Source organism: Peromyscus leucopus, chromosome 1 (genome assembly GCF_004664715.2).
Source record: "Peromyscus leucopus breed LL Stock chromosome 1, UCI_PerLeu_2.1, whole genome shotgun sequence".
NCBI lineage: Eukaryota > Metazoa > Chordata > Mammalia > Rodentia > Cricetidae > Peromyscus > Peromyscus leucopus.
The window spans coordinates 132,726,703-132,740,544 of record NC_051063.1 but is presented as its reverse complement, the minus strand read 5'-3'; positions in this window follow the sequence as shown (position 1 = coordinate 132,740,544).

Below are 13,842 nucleotides of genomic sequence, written 5' to 3'. Positions count from 1 at the left end.
GGTCCAGCCCCCAGGCTACAGGTAACTTGAAATAGACAACTAGGAAGATGTTTTTTGCTCCATTTTGGAATCTTCTTTCCCACCTTCTAGGTGCAAACTCTGGCCTCAATTCTGGCACCATTTGTATCTTGAGTTTTCCTGTGTATACCTGGCTCCTGCAGATGCTCAGAACCAAATAAACACAGAGATTTATGAACTCTATGATCATGGTAAATTTCTTGATATCTAGTTCTCTTTTATTATTTTATAATTTGATTCCCATGTCCTCCCTCCTCCTGCCTAACCCCCCCTGCGTGCAACCCCCAGCCCATGCCCCATTCCCATCTATCCAGAACAAGGACTCCCCTGGAGATGGATTCAGCTCAACCTGGTATTTCAGTCCATGAAGTTCCAGTCCCCTCCTCCCAGGCTGAACAAAGTGTCCTTGCATAGGCCCCATGTTCCAAACACCCAGCTTATGCACATGTCTAATTACACACAGTGGATATCAGAATAAAAATATTCTGAATCCCCGTCTATATGTGAAGGATGGGGCCACACTTTTTCTAAGGTTTCAGTGCAGGAATGAGATGGAGAATGGGCAGGGTTTGACTGAGGAAGAAGGCTTGTAACAGGAAGGGTTGGGAGCACTGGAAAATAAGTGTGGCATCTACCAGTAACACTACAATGAGAGAAAGAACTCAGGAAGGATGTAAAGTTTGTAAGACTTCATAAATTAAATGATGGGACAGGTTATAGTAGGAGAAGTTAGGTAAGAGTGATCCACAGAAAAGTTTCTTTGATTCCACAATAAAGAGCTAAGCTGCGGCTAAAGCTCAAATACAAGTTACCCATCCCTGAGTGGTGATGTCTAGGTTTTTCGTTTTACAGATATGCTGTACATGCCAAATTGGGTCCCAGATGATGTCCTAGGGCCCCAAGTGCTTAATTCTCTCTTTCTGTTACATAGCGAAGGAAATCCACGACAGGTAACGGCTACACAGACAAAACTGATTTCTAAAAACCAAACCAAACAAAAACAAAACAAACACACAAATAAACCCTATTCCTGGGTTTGAGATCTCTCTTCTTATTGGTTCCTAATCTATGTCTATTCGAATAGGAGGCTGTCAGATTGAATAAAATAGTGCACTGAAGGGTTTTACCAGCTAGGTTCCTGGCTAAAGTCCAGCCCTTCAAATTAGACATTTGAAGGAGCTGGTAAAGTCATCAAATTTCCCGTGTTTTTTTTTGTAGTCCTGTTAGATGCAATTTTACCTAAATAAGGCAGGATGAGTATATGTGAACAGAACAGATCTATCAATTGCTTAAGGGATTGTTATTAAAATACTCATAATGTAACCAATTTTCAAAAGAACCTCTTTTTTAAGGACAACATTGATCTCACATAATTTTACCAAATTCTGTGCTTTTATGTACAAGGAATCCTCAGTATTTCTGTTGTATGATGTGTATGTGGATTAAAAAAGAACAACAGAGACGCTGGTATGTGGTTCATTTTTAAGCACACTGTTACATGTCTAGACATTTTTTTGACTGAATATTTCTTTACAGAAATTCTGTATTGTTTTTGACCTCATGAGACAAATCCTAAACTCCTATGATAGTGGCAGTTTAACAGGAATCAGCCTAGTGTATGTGTTGTCACATATCATTTCTGGTTGGCTTTTCATCCCTGGTTCCTTGAGAGCCTAGCTTTCTGGCTTAGTTATACAGGATTGCTGCTGTAGCTCTGGGAACTTGTTGGTCCATGCTGACAGAGAGGAGAAAACTGCCAACTGCTTATAAACACCATTCAATCTACATGCTTTTCAGTAAATGCTGTCATTAATATTTTGTTCTTGGCCTTTCAGAAGGGTACAAAAATAAAACAAAAAGAAACAACATCCCTGTGTCTGTTCTGAAGTACTATTTATCTGTGATTAAGACAAATCATTACAGACTTTAGAATCTGAGAGATATTTGGAGGGTCCTGCTCATTACTCTCTGTTATTCTTTTTTTGGGAACTGTTTTCCCTTTGAAAGAAACTTGAGGTACATTGAAACCCACTATCAGAGTATATTAAGCAAAGCAAATAGGGAAAAGTTGCATAGGATTATGGAAATAACCTTTGTGTTTATCATGCAGAGGAATTGGTGGAACCTGCTTTTGTGGGACTTCCCAATGTGGGCATATGAGTCTATGAAGCTATGCCATGCTTGTACCTAGATAGGTTACATGTTCATGCTGCTGGCAAATTATGTGATCACACAGTACATGTATTACTTACAACATAAGGTCCTGTGGTGACTAAACATTTTTCCTGGCTGTAGGAATGTGCATGTTTCAACATGCTGCTGGGAGTGTGGCTAGGAAGTATAACAATCTAGAATCATTCTTATAAAAAAATAAGGGTTTAGGGGATAAAGGTAAATGAGCATGGGGACAGATAGTCTCCCAGAAATGCTTTCATCTTGCTAAGTGTGCATTGTTTGATTTTGTGAGTATAGAGGGTTTTGAGGTAGGTGGGCATTGTCATGCAGTAAATTGTGTTCCACAGTTTATACTCTTAGGACTATTCCATTGCTTCTTGGATTTGCTGTGAGAATCTGACAAGTTGCTGTCCAGTAAGAAGAGAAAGTTTAGGAAAAAATTATTGGGGGAGGTCCACATGGGGTCCTACATGGAGCAAGGAATATCTTGATATCAAAATACTTTGAATGATACAATTCTGAAGTGAATGTTTTAAACTGTCTCTGTAGTTCCAACGTGACTCTATACATTGGAAGTATTTTTAAACATATTACTAGACAAACAGAGGGAATTTAAAATCTTCTTCTGGTTGCCATGATATTATAAATTTTTGTAACTCTGCTATCAGATTTTTATTTGTAGAATGTCAGGCAGTATCCTCTATGAAGCAGGGACCTAAAGGACCATTTTGCCAAACAAAGTTCAGTAGTCACCTTCCTGTGGTTTCTGCATGTCCAGTCATACATTATTTAATTATTCCAGGCAAGAGCAGTTTCTTGCCCACATGGATATTTTATTTTTTGCCAAAGAGAAGATAAACTGAATATGGAGGGTCTTCAATGCCCATCCTCTTCTCTGAAGTAAATTGTTGACGCCAGCAGCAGACATGGCTCACTGTAATGATCTTCCAAATTTTTAAAATATTTTAAGTGCCATATTCCTTAGGTCTTTGAAGTGTTTGAAGTTTTCCTACCTAACTGAATTATGTCTATGTATACCTAGAAAACTTAACATGAATATAAGTTTGACTATCATAGACTAATTATTAATCTGCAGTTTTTAATTATCCAGTACAGTCTAAATGAAATACATCAACATAATATCATAAAGAACACTAAAAACATACACACACTATAACCTAATTAAGTATAAACTTGTGTCAATAACTAAAATGTATTGCAATGTAAAACCTTTTAAACAAGATGTTTTTAGAAAGTAGATTCAATAATCTACCCTTTCTTCCTATCATATCTTGATCCTATCCCACATTTTTATTTTTTGAAAGATATTACATTTAAAATCAACCCTTTATAAATAAACATATTGCTTTTTTTATATCCCCCACCAGAGGGCTCTTTATGGGACAAATAATATTTCAAGCATTGTTTTAGCAATATGCTTGGTTTTAGAGAATGAGTGACCTAATTTTACCTCCAATGCCTATTGGTATATTTGGGAATTTGGATGTAGCTTCTCAAAATATTTCCTGCTAGACGAGGGTGCTGCATTCTTTTGGGGACATAAGACAATTTTAGGATCATGGGGTAGTTCCTGAGGCTTTATTGTCTTACAGATAATTCTGTGTAACTCAGTGGAATAGATCAAGGCCACATGCCTAGAACCCACCATAGAGTAGGTCAAGCCCACATGTTGCAGTATCTCACTACCCACATGAGACATGGTTCCTGCTCCTTTTAGAATTTGTTATTTTCAGGTTTCAGATGAAAACTCAAGCAGTGGTGTGCCATTTGAAGCTGAAGTTATCCTATTTCTACCCGGCTCCCGCTGCCCTCGACACAAGGAAACACACTGAGACTTATATTATTTACAAACTGTATGGACTAATGTCTCAGGATTCTTCTTAGCTGTTCTTATATGTTAAATTAGCCCCTTTCAATTAATCTGTAAGTTGCCATGTGATATCTGGCTTACCAGAATCATTACATGTTGCTTCTCATCATGGCATCTGCCAGTATCTCCCTCACTCAGCTTTCCACTTTCATGAATTCTCCTCTCTCTTTGTCCTGGCTGTACTTACTGCCTAGCTACTGGAAAATCAGTACTTTATTTATTAACCAATCAGAGCAATACACTCAGAACATACAGAACATCCCACTGCAGGTAGGCTATAGTTTCCGGATATGAAATGAGAAAGAGCAAGACTATTAGGGTGAATGAACTGGTATAGATAGGACAGAATTGGCCTAGTGATGGGAGATGACTGTGAGGATGTGGGTTGAAATATTTGTATTGCCTGTGGTGAAGGTCATGAATCTGGTATCTAGATTGCCACAGTCCTAGCTGCCTGGTTAGTACAGTTATTTCCCTTAGAGATGATAGAGCTGTCAGTTTGATGAGAGTGACAGTGAATGTTTCCTATTACATTAGGGAAATAGGAAGCTTTTATAATGACCATTATTTGGCCTGAGTTTTCCTTTTGTTGTGAGAATCCTGTGCTTTTTCCAGATATGAATGTGGGACAGGATATGAAAAGTATATTTGAAGCTGGTAGTGGTGGCACATGACATCACTCTCTTTCTGTTACATAGACAGAGAAAGTAAGAGTTGATCAGGGAGGGGTATTGCAGTGTCCTGAAGCAGATCCAATTGGAACTTCTGGAAAGGAATAATAACAGGGGGCATGAGGTGTTCATGCTGTATGCCTGAGCTGTCTCATATACGGAGTGAGTAAGAAGATTAAAAAGATGGAATGCAGAACACAAGGAGTCAACTATTCCTAAAAATGAGAGAATATCCTGTTAGGTAGAGCAGCCTGCAAAAGACTTAATTAGATGTTTTCTATCTGAATATATAGCCTAGAATGTTGTGGTAATGTTTACACTCAAATAGGTGACCTGAGGAGTGGTATTTGGATTTTGGAACTTGAGTCTCCATAAGTCCAGTTGTACAAAATTTTACAAGAAGGGAGGAGTTAGATTGACTAACTTAAATTATGGGCCACAGAGTAGACTGTTATCTACTTATTGTATTAGTTAAAGCCAATGAGGGAGAAGTAGAGCAAGTCAGAATTTGGGAACTGATGAAATAGTTGTGAGATGTCCATGAATCTGTGTGTGTAGACAGTCCATGTTAGCTACATATAGAAGTAAGTTTCCGGGTCTGTCCAGGATATTAAAAGATATTTTGAGACAGGGGGTTGAGAGGTATAGAAAAGAAGTTATCCTTGAGATCTAGAACTGAGAAGTGTGTGGTTTCTGAAGGGGGAGGGTAAAGAATTGTGTAAAGATTAGGCATTACAGGATTGAGAGGGCCACAGCAGATTTAATTAACTGCAGGTGTAGTGATATTTTATTAATGCTGAAAAGTAGTGATATATTATTTATGCCTTATTAAATTTTGCTGGAGATCGGGGTGGGGGGAAGGCCAGTGATATTATGTAAACAAACATTCAGGCAATGCACAGCCTCAATTAGAACACTTACAAGACATGGTCTCTGTGTGTTCAAGGCCATAATAAGGTATAGAGCAAAACATGGTGACACACTCCTTTAAGGCCAGTACCAAATATAAATACATAGAGTTCTGTACAGGCATAAAATGTAAAAAAGGGATCGCTGGGCTAATACAGCCAATTAAAGGGCATAAGTGCAAGGCAATAAAGACATGGGCAAGAGAGCAATTAGCTTGCATTTGGAAGCTGAGGGGTTCTTGAGGTGAGGCTTACTTGTGCTTTTTCCAATTTCTCTGATCTTTAAGTCTTTCACCCCTATATTTGGCATCGTGTTTTTTATTTAATGAGACCATTTATAAACTTGTCTACATGCAGGTTTAAATCAGGTGGTATATTCTATTAGGCTTCTTAACTCTAAGTTTGGAGGTTTTAAAAGGTGAAGAGTTTGTATGAAGTAGCATTTTTTTCTGAGAATTTCAGGGATGATAGGCTTAAGTCCTCTAAGACTCCGGAAAGAAAGTGTATACTGAGATTGAGTGATGTACCAGGTAATGTGCTGGAGTTGGATAACAATAGATTGAGGGTTTCTAGTAAGAGAGGGGTTCAGGCTATCCAAGACTATGGGGTCCACATGAGTGATTGATAGGGAAATATCATGTCAGATTTAATGGGCTGAGTGTCCAGGAGTAGGAAGAGGAGAGGAATTGCTGACAAATCTGTTGTAGGGAAATGTGGGCACAAATGAAATAGGAGCTAGTGCCTTAGATAAAAATCTCTTCCCATTAGGGGCAGAGGGCAAGTTTGCACAAACAAAACTGTGTGTAAAAGATATACCCCTGAAAATCCATTTAAGTCTTAGTGTTTGGTGAGGTGCATAAGGCTGTCCACCTACCCAGACAGCATGGAGATTGGAATGACAAGTAAGACCCCAAAACTCTCATATGATCCAATAAGTGCCTCCTGTCCCCAAAGGAAGGAAATGGGTCATTCCTATATAATAATGGCTAATCTATGTTTTAGGTATGACAGGACTTTGTTGGGTACCGAACTGTGTATCTTCAATTGTTCATTGCCCAGGGGAGAAGATTGCCTGTACTTTGGTCTTCTAAGGTGGAGAGAGAGAGAGAGAGAGAGAGAGAGAGAGAGAGAGAGAGAGAGAGAGAGAGACAGAGACAGAGACAGAGAGAGACAGAGAGAAGAATCATGGAACATGTGTGTATTTTTACTTTATTATCAATCAGGACTTTTATTTTCACGTGAGACAAAGCATAAGGACACATGTGATTGATTACTGAGGCCATTTAACAGTGAGGGATTATATACTATAGTCTGTTTTTATTATTTTTTTTGTAGAGTCCAAGCTCTACTTTTGTCTTGAGGTCTAAATACCTCTGGTTATTGTTTCTTACCACTTGGGTATATCTTGATGTTCCTTTCACCACAGGCTCTATGCCAGATGGTGGTCCTGTTACAATTAGCTGAGCAGTTAACTAGAAATTTGAATGTTTTATTAGAGTCACAGACAGAAATTGATGGAGCAGACTATGTCCTTAGGGACAGAAGAACTTTAAGACAGAATCAAGAAGAAGAAAAAAATAATTGGTATTCCCAATCCAGAGGCATTGAGAACAGTTGTGGAATAAACCTCATTTTTCTGGAATTAGTGACAATGCATTCATTTTAATGTATCTGGAACTTAATAAGTGAACAGGGCCCTGTTTGTTTCACTTTGAATGATGAAGAATTTCTCTTGGGTAAGGGAAGGATAAAAGGTATCAGGCAAGAGAGATGTTTTCAGTGGGGGAAGTCCTCAAGGTAAAAAGAATTACCTTGAAGGGTACCTACCATTTAGAGGAAAGTGATGAGGGTTGCTGGCCTGCAGGGGAAAGAAGGACCAGATACACAATGTGGACTGGAGGTGTGCATGGATTATCACTTGTCTGAGGTAAGTAGGGCCAGCAAAATTCCATAGGAGACAGCAGACGTGATAGAGTAGAGGAATGAGCAGGTGATCAGGGAGGGGTGATGGTTTGTATAGGAGGCCAGCATTCAGAGTTGGTCTCCTATACATGATTTCAAATTGTGGAATTGACAGGGCCTGCTTGGGAAGTCAACAGAGCCTGACAATAGCTGGTGACAATAATTTCAACCACTCAGTGTGAAGTTGTTCTGGCAGCTTAAAAAGAATATTTTTTTAAAGAAATATTGGTATGCTTTAACTTCCCTGAAGACTTCGGAGGGTAAGTGATATGAAAATTCCATTGTACATTAAGAGCTTTAGATATGATCTGGTAAATCTTGGAGGTGAATTCCAGACAATTACTAGACTCAAGAAAGACCAAGATCCCAAATAGGCAGATTATCTCCAAGAGGTGGATGTCAGTTACTGTCTAAGACCATTTATTAGTAACTAGAAATGCCTATATCTAACTGAAAATGAGTTCAAGACCATGAGCCGATATGCAGTTCATCTGACAGTGGCCATAAGAGTAATATCAAGCTGCCAGTCAGTTCCTCCAAAGGAACTTCTAGCCTATTGTATGGAGAAGTCTGGCTCAATGTTTGTAATTGGGATTTGACTTTGGTAAATTTCGCAGTAGACATTAATATTTCTTAGAACTGTAAGTCCTCAGAGGTAGGATGTAGGTGGGCTTTCATGAATTGAGACAGGGCATGATTATTAGTATGAAAGAGCTGATGGAGATAGCACAGAATTAGCCTAGTGTCAGGAGTTGACTGTGATGATGTGGGCTACTTTGTATGGATTTCCTGAGATGAAAGTGGCAAGTCTAGGCGCTTAAAGGCCAATCTTCTAGCTACCTTGTCAACCTGATTTATTCTCCAAGAGATGATGGAACTGTTGAATGCTTAGATTGACAATGGATGATTTCTATAGCTTTTGGGGATGGAAGGATTTGAGCATGGCCATTATTTGGCCTTAGTTAGATATGAATCCTCTCTTTGCTGTAAGGAGTCTGTTCTTTTTCCATAAAGCAGCATGGGACAGTATGTTATTAAAAGCATATTTGGAGACTATATAACATTTAATGATTACCTCAGGTCCAATTGGAAGGAACCCAGGAAGCTACCATCTGAGCATGTTGGTTAGTAATGTGTGGATAATGCCTGTAATTCTGCCACCTCGGCATATGACACTAAGTTATAACACACTTTAGGTGTCTACTCATGTGAAAAGCAGCTGAATCTGTTCATCATGTATAAGTGGCCTGAGGCAATGTGCTCTCCAGTTTATGTAAAGAATTGGGCAACATAGTTCCTCTAGGTTTCAGTACAGGAAAGAGATAGAGAATGATCAGGGTTAGGTTGAGGAAGGTGGCTGGAAATATGAAGGGATGGACAAGACTGGAAAGTAAATGTGGCATTTTCCAGTATCACCACCTGGAAAGAAAGATCTGAAGAAGGAGATGATGTTTGTAAGGCTTTATAAGTTATGAGATGGGACAGGTTACAGTGGGAGAAAAGAGTTGTGACTGACCGAACATTAGTTTCTTTGATTATCAAATAAGGAGCTCAGCAGCTGCTAAAGCATGAATGCATGGTGACAATTCCTGTGTGGTGAGGTATAGGTTTTTTTTTTTTTTGATAGGTGTGCTACAAGTGTAAAAGTGGACACAGATAATGGCCTTGGGCACCCAGGGAATAACTCTATCTTTCTGGTACATAGAGGGAAGGGCTGAATTATGTCTGGAAGGTTTAGTGGCAGCATTTTGAAAACCTGCAAGGGGGCAGTTCCTAAATAGATCCTAGGACTATGGAGGCATACCCAGGCTGAACTTGGTGAGCTAGATGCCAGCATGTTCTAGAGAAGGAAATCCAGGACAGGTACCAAAGCTACACAGAGCAACCCAAATTCTAGAAAACAAACAAACAAACAAAAACAGAAAAAAACAGAAACAAAACTACCACAGAGAGAGCTGTCAGATGTACTTGGCAGCCACGAGTCACAATCAGAAAAGTGCCTATGGGAATGGAGCCTTTCTTGTAGATAGGTATATTTTAAGACAAAGCAGCTGAAAACTTGCTCAGCTCACCAGCCAACATCAGTCAGGTATCTACTTTTCACTGGAGGCAGAGCCCAGAGTAAATTAAATTTCATCCTGGGCTCCTCGTTCAGTTTCCATGCTTCTTTAAGAACTCAAGGGGGGATAAATGAGTCAGCACTTCTGACAAGATCTCCAAATTCACTGATATCACTTGCTTTGTATTCCTGGATTTCAGGTCTCACTCCTTATTGGTTCCTCATCTATGTCTATTCAAATAGGAGGCAGACTGAACAAATAAAAATGCCTGCACTGAAGGCTTTTACCAGCCAGGTTCCTGGATAAATTCCAGCTGAATACAACTCCAGATAAAGAATACTTTCCCAGAGAGATGCAAAAGACCAGGAAATATATACCTGAGATGGGCAGGAATTTGTAAGGTTTTCCCACAATCCTGTTCTGCGTCACCTGCACCTGTTTGCTGTGCAGGAAATCTGCTACTGTCTCTAAAGCCACTGCTTCAGGTTTAGTATCTGTGATCTCTGCCTCAGTCTTGCATTCTGCATTATCACATTGTTGGCAGAGAAGTTTTATGTTGGGAAACATTACCTGACATAAAACAGAGATGTATTGATCACATGCTCCCTCAGTGGACCCATTAAAATAAGACTGTTTCAGGGAATATTCTCACAGCCACCTGGGATTCTGTGAAAATTTCAAGTGCCAAATTCCACATAAAGTGATTTAGGGGAATCTAAAATGGCATATAGTAAACTGTTTCCTGAAAGGTACAATTGACAGCCCCAAATCACACTCAGCCATCAGCAGGTGGAAAGCAATGGTTTCAAGTAGATAGCCAGGGCCAAGTAGCTGGAAGCATGATCACCACGGGATGCTTTTCTCATTTGGAAATGGCATTCTGGTCCTAGGATACATTACATTTTTTCCAGTCATCCGTTTTCAGTTTTGTTTTTTAGCTGCGGCACACATTTATTTGGGAGGGTGAAATGACTCAGCAGCTCTGAATCAGATGTCATAGAGTGTCACAGGATTTGCATTCCATTGGTAGATTTGAGATCACTCTCCTTATTGGTTCCAGTGTGAGGGACATTGTGAACTCCCACATTTCCCAAGAGTAATCTTAATTAGAAGAAGCAGGAAATATTAGTTAGAATGATAGGGGGGAGAGGAACAGATAGAAATTACAGAATAGCTTCAAAATTCCCTGGATTTAAATCTGTGGGGCCTAGGGTATTTAAAGAGAGATCAAGAGGTGGAGAAAAAAAAAAACCCTCCCCAGTACTGCATAGTGTAGACCATCTCAGACACCTGAAGTCAGGCCCATAATCTAAACATCCTCTCTATGCAAACTTGCTGGGTAAATGGGCTCTAACAGGTTAATATTCCAAATCCATTTGTAAAGCACATACTCCTCATTCAGAGGCAAGGAGAGCTAATAAACTTGTCAGCAGAGCAATATATTACCAGTCTGTCTCTGGCTACATTTGGTGTCTCATTTGCTCATGGGTATAACCAAAACCCTATTGTACATTGGCCCCGACAAAGCAAATTGATCCTAACATGCACAAGAGACAGAGCCCTTGGAAATTCGCAAAGTCAGAGATTGTTTGATTCCCAACTTTACAGCCCCAGTCACCTAATCCTGTCAAATGTGCAGCAAGCAGATCCTGCTTCTGCATATACTGCTTGTCTTTAAGATGTGGCCTCCCTCTGGTAGTTTGAATTCCCCTCATATGTTCCTATCTGGCAGAGCCTAGAGGAAACCTGCCCTTTTCTTCTTCTGAAGTTACTTATTCCCTTAAGGATATGGCATCCATGTCAGGCTTGAAGTGATGCTCTATGGGCAAGGCAGATAGTTTTATTGAGGCTTTACTTTCTGGCAGAGACTAGCGAAATTCTCTTTCCTCTATCTTGGAAGATTTATTGTGGCCATGGCTATGGTACTGTACATTCTTTCGTGATCTTCAGAGTAAATGAAAATATCAATGAGTAATATTTGTAGACACTAACCTACCTATCACCCAAGAAAATAAAATATGGATCATAAAGTATTAAACAGGAAAATTATTGTTATCATCCTCTTGCTATATATATTCTCACAGGCTCAACTTTGCATTCTTTTTTTGTTTTATCACTGTGTTCTGGCATGCAGGATCACTTGTACATAATATTTTCTTACTTGTTAAGCCAATCCAATATATGACAGGTATTGTTTTGCAGAAGACATTAAACTTCAGAACATAACACACAAAAGATTCTCTGGCTCTAAAGTAAGACCCACCCTGCACATCATTTTGTTGTTTCCCAAATACTGTGTGAAGTACATCTCTGATTAGGGCCAAGTGAGTCACAGATATGTTAGGATATCCCTGTCATTAGGGCTTAGTTAATTTCTATATGAACTTGGCAGAAGGAAAGAAATTGTTTTTATATGAGTCTGTTGTTTGAAAGTTGATCACTATTTTCCCTTTTAGGATATGTAGCTTCTGAGTGTGGGAAATTTTTTTCTTCCTCATTTTAATCCACTAACACACAGAATAAAATTCCATCCTATCATATGTAGTCATTCCCAGTGAATCTTCAAGTAGCAGAAGATGGATTTGTCTTCTCTGATGACATTAATGTGTAGGGACTTTAAAAAGTACTTCTTTCCATAATATTATGCAGTGTAAGTATATTTTTAAAATGTCTGTGGAGCCTCATGGTTACACTAAAGTCATATCATTGGACATAATTTCAAATTAATAACAAAATCCTGCCTCATGAGTGAGAAAACTCTGAAACTTATTAACAGTATAAGGAATTAAGTTTTCATAACATCTCTCTCTACATATTCTATGATGCATTTCAATTAATTATAATATTTATATAAATTGTATATGTGTGTATGTATGAGTATATATATATATATATATATACATATACACATATACATATGCTTTTGTACACTGCCTTGTCTTAGTTTAGAATTCCATTCATATGTACATTTAAATTATTTCACATATTTTTTGCTCCTTCAATTTAATATCAGCACTGTAAACTATCAAAATAAACACCACTTTTTACTAATGTTATTTTACCTAATTGTTCATATACAAATGTATACATAACTAACTCACCCTTTATACAGAATACTGTTATTAGGTGTAGCCATTTTAGCCTTTTTTTTTCTTTCGGGTTTTTAATTAGGGTTTCTCTGCGTAGTTATTTTCCTGCCTCTACTTTCTGCCTGGCTAATAACCAATCAGCATTTTATTTATACAGAACAACATCCACAGCAGGAGAAGGAGAGGGAGAGAAAGAAATGTGGATCATGAGTTATTTCTTTTAATATTATCAATTAGGCATTTTTATCTTCTCCTGAGACAAACCTTAAGGTACCTGTTTACTTTATTATTTTAATATTGAGGAGACATAGGTGATAACTTTCTGAGGGCATTTAACAATGATAGTTTGTTATATTAAAGTTTGTTTTTACAAAGTGAAGACCCTATTGACAATGACATATTTATACATCTGGTCTACTAGGGTTTCTTACCAGTATATTTTGAGTATGTTTTTTTATTTCTCTTGCCTCCGGATCTATGGCTGATGTTGGTCTTGTAACAATTAGCTGTGCAGTTAATTAGAAATTTGAATATGATGTTAGAGTCAACAGAGGGGAACTGATGAAGCAGCATATGTCAGTAGGGACAGGAGAACTTGAAGGGGGAATCAGGTAGAAGAAAAAAACTAATGGGGTTAACAATTTAGTGGGAATGAATGTTGTGTCAGGAAACCACATTCTTCTAGAATTGTTGACAAGGCATTAATCCAGATGTCCTTTGGAATTTAAGAGAATGGGGCCCTGTTTTTTTCACTGTGTATGGGGAAGAATTTCTCTTGGGTGAGGGAAGGATAAAAGGTTTCAGGCCATGGAGATATATCCAGCGGGGAAAGCCCTTAAGTTTAGAACCTATGGGGGTTTACAAGAAGTACCTTGGATGATACCTTCCATGTAATGTAAAGGAGTGAGGTTTGCTGGACTGGAAGAAAGACCTGATCCCCAAAGTCGATTTTGGGTTGGGCATAGAATATCACATGGCTGGTGTAAGGAGTAGTCAGCAAAATTCCAGAGGAGACAGCAGAGCTGATGGAGTAGATGAGATAGGAGGAAATCAGGGAGAGGTAAAAGT